A 10,323-nucleotide genomic window follows, 5' to 3' on the forward strand; every position below is an offset into this window, starting at 1 on the left:
GAAAGCTGCAACTCATTGTGGTGCAACCTTTCTGAAAAATGAAGGCTGGTTTTCAAAACAATTCCTCAGGGGTGTTATCAACGTTTTTGTCTGTCTAAAATCTCTCCCCAAGTTCCTCTTTATCTGGTAACAAACTCTATCCCCTCTTGCACAAAGGTGAGAATTACCCCAGCCAAGCCAATCAGAGAACACCACCCCAAAGCCACAAAACATGACTCATGCCAAGCCAATCAGAGAATGCCACCCCTAAGCCATTGTGATTGGTGCAGGGACAGGTTCACACTGCCAACTGGGCCAGAGTCCTTCCCCATTAAGTTCCACGGAGCTCTGATGTAAGACTGCCCTTTGCCTCTGAAGGATAACCGAGGCTGCTGGGAGCTACCTTCCCTGCCACACGGAGGACACCTGTAAGACATTATGAAGCTATGAGCCACAAAGGTTCAAAAGTAAGAGACAGAAAGAGTCCCAGGGATGTGACTGAGCCTTGGATCCCTTCTTGCCTGGTGTCAGCACCACCACCTTCACTCTTCCTAAGCATGGGCGTTCTTCATTATTCATGGATTCCATACTTGCGAATCTGCCGACTCATTAAAATTTACTTGTAACCCCAAAATCAATACTTGGAGCATTTCCACAGTCATTTCCAAACATGTGCAAAGAGGTGAAAATTTTGAGTCACCCTCCACGCACATTCCCAGCCGAAATCAAACAAGATGATACTCTGCCTTCTTGTTTCAACACGCACACTGTAAACAAACGGTCTTTTTGCAGTCTATTCAGTGCCTTGTTTTTCAAATTTTTATACTGTTTTTGTTGGTGATTCGGCTGTTTAAAATGGCCCCCAAGCATAAAGCTGAAGTGCTGTCTAGTGTCCCTAAGTACAAGCAGACTGTGATGTGCCTCACAGAGAAATACATGTGTTAGATGAGCTTCGCTCCTGCAGGAGTTATAGTGCTGTTGGCGGTGAGTTCAACGTTAATGATTCAACAACAGAGTACATCTGAAAAAAAGGAAAAGGAAACTCACTGATCTGTACATGTGGCTGCTCCAGAAAGTGCTAAAGTAACATCTATAATACATAACGATGCTATAGAAAAGCTGGAAAAGCAGCTGAATCTGTGGATTCATGAGATGATGACTGATTGGGTGTGTAGTAGACAGCACTGCTGTGAGGCTGAAAGCCAAAGAAATTTACTGTCATGTTACCCAGGGTCAGAAAAATGTTAAAAATCCTTCTTGACTGGTGTTTCATCATAAAGAAATACTGCATACAATTCACCATTTGTAAGAAATATATATTAAATAAGACGTCTAAACAGAAACACACATGAAACAAGGTTATATATCAATCGTTGACCAGAGGCTCTCAGCAGGAACCTAATCCTGTACTCCTCCAGGAGCAAGGCTCAGTACTCACTAACTCAGTGTTCACAGCAACTTTATACAACTACCGCAAATAATAAGAATCCAAGAAATCCTTTTTTGTTTATTTGTTTAAGATTGTTTGAATTGGACTTCTGTCACTTGAAATAAAAAAAACTCCTGGGCCAGCCCTGGTGGCCTGGTGGTTAAGTTTGGCAGGCTCTGCTTCAGCAGCCTGGGTTCAGTTCCCTGGCACAGACCTACACCAATCGTCTGTCAGTGGTTGTGCTGTGGTGGCAGCTCACATACAAAAAGAGGAAGATTGGCAGCAGATGTTAGCTCAAGCGAATCTTCAAAAAAAGAAAAACTCCTGACTAATAATATTAACAGCAGGTAAGACTCAATTTGAGCTTACTCTGAGTCTGGCACTTTTCCTATGTGTTTCACAGATACTGTATCATCTAATCTTCTGTGATGTAGTTACTGTTATTATCATCTCTAACTTAGAGATGAAAAAAGTGAAACCAAGAGGAAAAAAAAGGGAGATGAAGAAAAGGGGAAAGAAAGTGAGACAGAGAGTGCTGAAGTGACTTGACTAAATCACACAACTAGGCAGTGGCAGAGCGAGGATTTTAGCCCAGAATAGGTGCTCCTGACCAGTATGCTATATAATGAGAGGCCTAGAAAATGGACAGCCAAAAGGTCAGAACTTCCCAGTGTTGCCAGCACTGTCCAGAGAGAAAGAGTACCACGATCAGTCGACCTGACAATTTGATCTACTCAGTAATTATTGCCCAATAGTGGAGATGGGCAGATCAGACTCCATAATACTAGTCATTAAATTCACCCAGCCACTTGCCTGGCTTAGATTCCATGATTAACAAGCAACCTTAAATAACTTGGTTTCCAAGGCAGATCCTCCTATGGAGAAAGAACTCTGTGACCGGTTGACCAAAGCATCCCAGCCTTCTTGGCATCTCTACTTCTCATTATTAATTTGGGATTCTGGATCTATTAACTTCTTTTAAGTTTGGTGAGCATGAGTCAGTCTTTGGGAGTCAGCTGAACTCTGGGTGCCCGGGCCAACTGCAAGCCTGGATAAGCAGCCTGAAGTACACCCTCATTCCTGAATGACTAGTAGAAAACACCTATGAAAAAAGACAAATAGGACTATTCAAAATCCTTCCCACTCAAGGTATAGTAATATAATCTTCAAGTAGTCGAAAACTACTTATTCAGAGAAGTAATTAAATAGCAACCACAAATAAGATGTATTCCTATGAATGGATTATTACCCCTAATTGGAAATATGGTCTAGGCCATCATGATGCTCAAAGTACAACAGGAGGCACTGAAATCATCTAGCTTTCAGGAGAGAAGTTTTGTACATTGAAGAGAAGCCAGTCGTTGATATAGCCTACACTGAAAAGTACACTCTGGTGGAACCCCCAAATCTAGTAGTTACTGGTACCCATGAATTTAAGGGTCTAGCTTCAGCAACGTTCTTCATCTCTTGGCATTTTGATTTCCTGGTCCTCCCACCCATTTTTCCTCACTCACTGTCTCTTCTTTCCTTCTAGAGGAGTAGCATCTTTTATTTCCCTTCAAAACATGCAATAACAAAAGGTGCTGCAGAAGAATACAAGGCTACACTCTGGCGCAGCACCGACACCAGCCACTTTGGCTGTCCCATACCACCTCAGTCCCAGCCCCTCCATTTCCTGCCTCTTATTTCCCCATCACAAAACAAAAGGAAGAAAGACGGACATTCCGTTCCTTCAGTGTCACACCTGGTATTTTTCCCAGTCCTTCTCATCTATTTTTGGTAAAAGATTCAGGATAATCTTAGCAGAGCTTAACGGTCAAAAGGACTAAAGTTCAAGCCCTGAATTAACCACATGCAAGATGTGAAACCTTGGGGAAGGTCTTTAACCGCTCTACCCCCATTTCCTGTGTCTAAAGTGGGGAGAAGAGTGACAGGGTTGTTGTAAGGAGTAATGACAGAATGCGTGTGAAAAGCTCAGTGCCTGGCATACAGTATAAGTGACCAACAAACGCCAGCTGCTGTCGTGGCTGTTACTCCTCCTCCCAGTACTCTTCTCTGGGACCTCAGCAAACAGGATGGTTCCTAACAGAGGCAGGGGGGCACCTGCTTTCTTCCTGTGGTTAGCATCAGCTAGGCTGTGCCAAACCTGCGCTAGAGCAAAGCCCCACCACTGCCACATGTTATCACTGTCAGCAGGGGATGCGAGGGTGTTAGGAGAAAGTGTTGTGCATGTATTTTCTTTTAAATTCTCGGGAGGACCGAGGGGAGATAAATCTCTTTTTATCAGTCCTTGTGAGTTGAATGCTAAAAGACAAGCTGCAGTTCCTAAACTCTGTCTTATTCATCAGACTGTGCACACAGTGCCGAACAACTGATTCTTATTCCTTGGTTTGAAAGTCACTGAAACCTAAGTAACACTCAGGCAGGACTTCGAACCTCATTTATAACAGGAATAACCTTCCTTTCAAATAAGCTGAGAAGCCATTACCTGAACGGTGTAGGGGGAAAGGAGAGTCTCTTTCAATAGCAGGAAAAGGCAACGTCCAAGGCTTCACGGCTCTGCGGGCAAGCAGAATCCCCAAACGCAAGCTTTAAATGTGGAGCCAAAACTCAAATGCAGAATTAACTCCAGTAACAAAGAAGATTCATTACAATGATATGCTTTACTGTCAAAAATGTTACTACCACAGGCAGAAATGGTACAATAGGCAATGAGAAGTTTTCAACAATACGAATCTACTCCTCGCTGTTTTCTCTCTCTCCTTCACTTCAGCTGGTCTTTGGTCCTCTGATCCTTTCAGCCAACACAGGAAATATTCCCACCCCTCCCCTGATGCTCCCCATACAGGCGGTGCCCTTTTCATTACCTGGGGCTGGACTTTGTTCTTTTTTTTTTTTTCCTGAGGAAGATTAGCCCTGAGCTAACATCTGCTGCCAATCCTCCTCTTTTTGCTGAGGAAGACTGGCCCTGAGCTAACATCTGTGCCCATCTTCCTCTACTTTATATGTGGGATGCCTACCACAGCATGGCTTGCCAAGTGGTGCCATGTCTGCAGCCAGGATCCAAACCTGTGAACCCTGGGCCGCTGAAGTGGATGTGCCTCCGGGCCAGGTCCTGGGGCTGGGCGTTGTGAAGCTAGAAGAATGATCTCTCCACTGTCTGCATAAGCTCTGGGCTGCCGGCAAAAGATATTTGACCAGACTGGCAGGAACTGAAAAGTGTGACAGTGCCAAGTCAAGGACACAGAGCAATCAGGACTCTCATACACAGCTGGCGGAAGTATAAATTGGCATAGCCACTTTGGAAAACAAGTAGGCATTATCTAGTGAAGATGAAGATGTCAATACCCCACAGCACAGTAATTTCACTCCTAGCCATATGACCAGCACTGTTCAACTTATCAAGCATCTAGGGAGCTCCTGCACCACGCTGAAAATTGACGATACAAAGACGGGTAAAACCTGGAAACTGAGAACTTTCTGTGATGATGGAAATGTTACATATCTGCACTGTCCAATATGGTAGCCACTAGCCACATGTGGCTACTGAGCACCTGAAATGTGGCTAATGCAACTGAGGAATGAAATTTTAACTTTATTTAATTTTAATTAATTTTAATGTAAGCAGTCACATATGGCTAGTGACTATCTTACTGCACAACGCAGCAAGAAACTCATGAATATATGCCCCAAGATATATGCACAAGAAAGCTCATTTCAGGATTGTTCGAAATACATAAAACCACCCAAATGTTCATCCATAAGAAAATGGATAAACTGCAGCACATGCATAAAATACAATACTGTACAGCAGTTAGAAATAAATGAACTCCACCTACAAGCATGAGTGTAGCTAAATCTTAAAAACAGTGTTGAGAGGGGGAAAAAAGTCACAAAAGAACCCAGAGTATGATGCATTTTTACAAAGTCCAAACACAAGTATAGCAAGTATTTGGAGATAAAAACATTAGAGGTGGTAAAACTATGAAGAACGGCAAAAAAATGATCAATGCAAACTACAAGGTAATAATTATGGGGGCAATAAAGACGGAGGGTAGAATCTGGAAGGAGCTTCAACTGATGTTCTGCTTTTATCCTTTAGTTGTTGTTTTTTAGCAGATCTATTACATATATTATTTTATGCCGACAAACACTTCACAATAAAAGAAAACGAAAAGTACTACTGAGGCAGGATCCCTGCTTCTTGCATTTCACCACCAGTTCCCCGTCCACGTGCAGATTCGGAGCTTCTCCACAGAGGGGACTGGGTTTGCCTCATCTCTGTACCTCCAATTCTCAGCATAGTAGGAGCAGAGGAGATGCTGGTAAGTGCCTAGTGAACTGAACCCGAACCTGAGAAAACCAGAACTCCCACCATCTAAATTTGTTAACAGTTTTGTTTTCCAGGTAACGTCAGACAAACATTCCCTATGCAGTAACAAAAAATAATAATGTATTTTCTCCATTCTAAAATGCACTCTCCCCTCACCACATTTTAGCAGATCTGAAAGTAGAAGTCCTTTCACATTTAAGCTGTCATTAAATAGTGGTCTTTCTCAATATTGGAATTGAGAATGTAAGCTCCACGAAGGAAGGACTGAGCTGCTTTTGTTCATTTTTCTATCCCTACAGACTAGAAGAGGATCTGGCACATAGTAGGGACTCAATAAATAGTTGTTGAATAAAGAAAAGGTAAGTTAGTATTACCACAAGCCTACTGTGCATCTGAATCAGTGCTAAAAACTTGACAGATTATTTAATTTACCCTTTACAATAACCTTGAGGCTTAGCAAGATTAAGTCATTTGCCCAAGAACATGTAAATAAGCAGCTGAAATGGAAACTTAGTAAGTGGCAAAGGCAGGATTCGAATCTCAACTACTCGACTCCAAAGTGCATGCCCTAAACATGGCGGTATACTATCTCTCAAACAAAACACAGGCAAGGGGCCAGCCTGACGGCACAGTGGTTAAGTTTGCATATTCCTCTTTGGTGGCCCAGGGTTCACAGGTTCGGATCCTGGGCACAGACCTAGCACCGCTTGTCAAGCCACACTGTGGTGGCATCCCACATACAAAATAGAGGAAGCTGGCACAGATGTTAGCTCAGCGACAATCTTCCTCACACACACACACACACAAAACAGAAAGCCAAGCTACACCCCTCCTCCAAGTTTGAAAGTAAACGTTTAAAGTAGATGTTACACACAGTAAGTGAGCTCATAGTAGCTGAATCACTGGTGATGTTTATAGGCAACTAGAACCTAGGTTGGCCAAAGAATGAGGGGTGAGTGAAGCAATCTCAAGAGAGTTAGCCAGGCTTTCCTTCACGTCCACCCTAAGTTATAATAAAACTAATTCACTTACTGGTTCACACTCAGAAACACATGCCCCAGACACCGGCAAGTACTATTTCTAAATGTAGTAAATGTCTAAAGGGAGCTGAGTTATATCATCAAAGGGATCATCTTATTAAAGAGACCTGAAAAGTCCATTTGATCCAACCTCTAGGCAAGAGACTTACACTCCTAACCTCATTTTAATGAAGCCTTCCGAAGCCAAATAACTTTGGTCCTCTGAGAAGTAAGTAACTGAAGCAGAGACGAGAAACTAGGTCTGCTATCTCCTGGCTCACCTTGTTCTCCTCACTACACCACAGCAGAAGGCAAGCACTAAGGATTTGTCAAGGTCTCTCTCTAGACAGCTATACTAACCTAAGTCCTTTACATAGGTGATCGTGTTTAACCCCTCATCAATTCCATGAGTTAGATGTTATCTCCACGTGTAAGATGAAGAAACTGAGGTTCAGAGAACTTAAGTAACTCACCAGAGGTCACACACTTGGCATTTGGACTAGAAGGCAGAATGGTTCCACTTTACCCTGCAGATCTGCAAGTGAAAGAAAGAATAATTTACATTAGCACAGAACTCTATAAAGTGCTTTCGTGTTATTGAAAACAAAATGAGAAATAAACTTCTGAAAATAAGAATATCTTTAAATTATACCAGCTTGAATATTCCCCAAACATTGTATCTCAAGACTGGAGTTTGGCTAAACACCAATAAGATAACCTCTCACCGACTATAAAGATGTCACCTCTAAAGGTGAACTAGAGACACAGGTGGCACCTGAGAAAATTCCTGGCGTTTGTAGTAGACATAAAAGTAAAAATAAAATTATTTCTAAGTCCTTCATTTACATTAAAAAATTTCTGAAAAATATTCAATTTTGTCTATTTTCCTCCATTTTGTCATCTACCACCCATATTATAGCTTATTTGCCACAAGTGTTTTGAAGACTATCTTTCCTTCCTTCTCATCACCACATCCTCTTTTGTGCAAAACAAAATGAGATTATCTGAGAAGAACCTTAAGTCTCTCAAAAGGAAAAGTACCGCATGATTTTAGGATATTATCATAACTTTACTTCTATCTTATTATGAAGAAAATCCCATTCACTTTGGAGAATATTTCTTTTATTTCTGAAACTGAAGCAAAACTATCTTGCATCTCCAGTAGGGGTGCAGCCAGTAGGGGTGCAACACTCATTATGTTTTTTTAAAAAATGGTTTTAATTATCATGCAAATCCTAAGAATTTTCATTCTGTTACTCAGAATGAAATCCTATAACCAATGGCTCCAAGCACACCATTTGGAACATTGTGGAATCTGTTTCTTTCTTCAGAAATAAAAACCCAACTACTTACTGAACAAGTAAAACTGCATGCTAATCAACTGTGTTTTTCATGTCAAAGGGAGTTGTTTTGCCACAGAGGTTTCAAACTTTCCTCCTTGATTTCCACTTACTTTCTCTAGAAGGTTCCTAGCTTCGATGTGGACAATGATGATTCAAAATGATTCATCTATTTTGCTTTAAAATGGGGTTACATATATTACTCCCCTTTTCTGATTTATAGTGTCATTCTCCTCCCCCCAGGGTAAACGAAAGCACAAGAAACTAGAGCCCCACAGTAGCCGGCCTACTAAAACAAGACAGACATCTCTCTCCAGAGTTACTGCATTTAAGTTAATCCTCATTTTATTTTCCTTTCGCCTCAGTCTGGAGTTAAAAATCGGCTTACTTGATGTTATCAAATCATCAAATGAAAGTTTCTAGAAATAGCTTCCTATTTGTGGAAAGAGGCAGAAGACAAAAAAAATGGAAGAGAGCTCTTCAATCGTCTTTCCTAACGCATTCCGTGAGTAATGAATGCAAGCAAAATCCTGGAAGGCTGAGCTCTGAATTTAAGGTACTTCCTAACAGGGCTGATTTAAAAGCTAAAGTAAAGTGTAATCAGGCAACAGCCAGAAACACCGACATATCAAAAGCAAAGTTCAAATACATATTCCCCGGAGCCCACGATGCACACCCAGAATCAATGCAGTCGCTTTAGGTGCCGTCTCTACAGCACTGCCCCGCTCATCTGTTCCAGGTCCACACGCTCCCGTCCGCCAGTTGTCCTGTTTGGCCCACTCCACACATTTACAAATGACTCAAAGTGCCACCTGCCCCCGAACGCCCCAGCTCCTGACGCCCCCGCGCACTTACGTGCCCGCACACACACACACGCGCGCACACGTGTCCGCACACACCCTCGCCCCGGCTCCTCCCAGGAGGTGGACTCGGGCCAGGCGAGCCGGCACGGCCTCCGCCAGGTGGGTGGCGCCGGGTGCCGCGGCCCCACCAGCGCTGTCACCGGGACGCCGAGCCCCGCGTCCTCAGCGCAAACTCCTCGGCGCCGCTGGGCTTCCCCAAACCGCGGAGGCCTCGGCGGCTCCCACTGCGCGGGGAAGCGCCCGCGCGCCGCACCGCGAGGGGGTCCCCGGCGGCCCGGGCTTGAAACGGGGGCAGGCGAGGAGGAAGGGGAGGATCTTCTTTTTGACTTTCTGCGTCGCAATTCCTCCCGCTCTGCGGGCAGCGAGCCGGGGCGGGGGGCGCTCCCATCTGTACAGCCGCTTCCGGCCCTGCCGGGCGCGGGGGCTTTTTTGGCCCGAGGGCGCGCGCTGGGTCGGGGGCGCCCCGCCCCGGCGCAGTCCCGCCGCCCCCGCCCCGCGCCCGCAGGCACTGCAGGCGCCGCGCCCCGACGTCCCGCGCGCCGGCCCCAGGTCGCCGCGGGAAGCGCCCCGCAGCCGCAGCGGCCGCTCCGGGAGCCGCGCGCTGACAGCCGTGCCCCGCGCGACGCGGCTGCAGCTCCGCGGGCCCTCCCCCCTGGAACCCCGGCCCCCGCCCCGCGCACCTTAGCAGCAGCCGAACCGCCCCTCGGGATTCCGACGGTGACAGCCCCTCTGGCCCGGCTCGGGGTTTCTCCGCTTTCGGCGTCACAATAATAAGGAAGTTTCCCCGCAAGCCTGCGGGCGGCGGAATGCGCGGGTGAATGACTTCCCACGCGGCCAATGGGCGCCCTTCTGGGGCGGGCCCGCACCAATGGCGGCTGCGGCGGCACCGGAGGCGGGGCGCGAGGGCCGCGGGCGGGAGGCGGGGAGAGGCCCAGGCCCGGAGGGAGCCGGGGGCGGCCCGAGGTGACGGGACCCGCGGGCCCGGCGAGGGGACAGCGGCGCGGGCTGGAGTCGGCCGAGATCCGACTGCCAGACACGGAGCGTTTGCGCCGGCACAGGATTGCTTTTCATTGGCGGGGAAGCAAGCGGGACTGATCAGCGGTTGGCTCTGGGCTCTGGGTCTTATTATTTATGCAGAGGTGACCAAAAGCCCTGGGCATAGAGGGAAAAGCTAGAGGGTGACAACTGAGGATGAGTTATTAAGCGTTTTATTCCATGGCGGAGGAGTCTCCTGTTTCGCTCGCGTTCGCAGGACTGCGGGAAACGCGGAGCCGAAACGCGGGGCTACAACGCGGTGGACGGGGCGAGAAGGAGGTCGGTGCGGCGGCCCGGCGCCGCCAGGGCCCTCCCGGAGGCTGGG

At 46.2% G+C, this 10,323-nt stretch overlaps 1 protein-coding gene across 11 annotated transcripts in view; it reads right to left on the bottom strand.

Moving 5' to 3' along the window:
• The window catches only part of HERC3 (HECT and RLD domain containing E3 ubiquitin protein ligase 3), a 98,055-nt gene extending 87,999 nt beyond the window's left edge, over nt 1-10,056 (bottom strand). Inside the window, exons 1-4 of one of the 11 annotated variants that reach the window (XM_023637728.2) lie at nt 9,644-9,998; nt 7,234-7,295; nt 3,897-3,967; nt 2,222-2,510 (exon numbers count right to left, since the gene is read on the bottom strand). The gene's annotated coding sequence lies outside the window, so the exon portion shown is untranslated. Of the gene's footprint in view, nt 1-2,221; nt 2,511-3,896; nt 3,968-7,233; nt 7,296-8,776; nt 9,016-9,643 lie in introns of those variants that run through there. The other 10 variants (XM_023637729.2, XM_070262294.1, XM_023637730.2 and 7 more) reach the window with 10 other exon arrangements.
• Nucleotides 10,057-10,323: the final 267 nt, after the last annotated feature.

The sequence above is a fragment of the Equus caballus genome, chromosome 3 (assembly GCF_041296265.1).
Source record: "Equus caballus isolate H_3958 breed thoroughbred chromosome 3, TB-T2T, whole genome shotgun sequence".
NCBI classification, from domain to species: domain Eukaryota; kingdom Metazoa; phylum Chordata; class Mammalia; order Perissodactyla; family Equidae; genus Equus; species Equus caballus.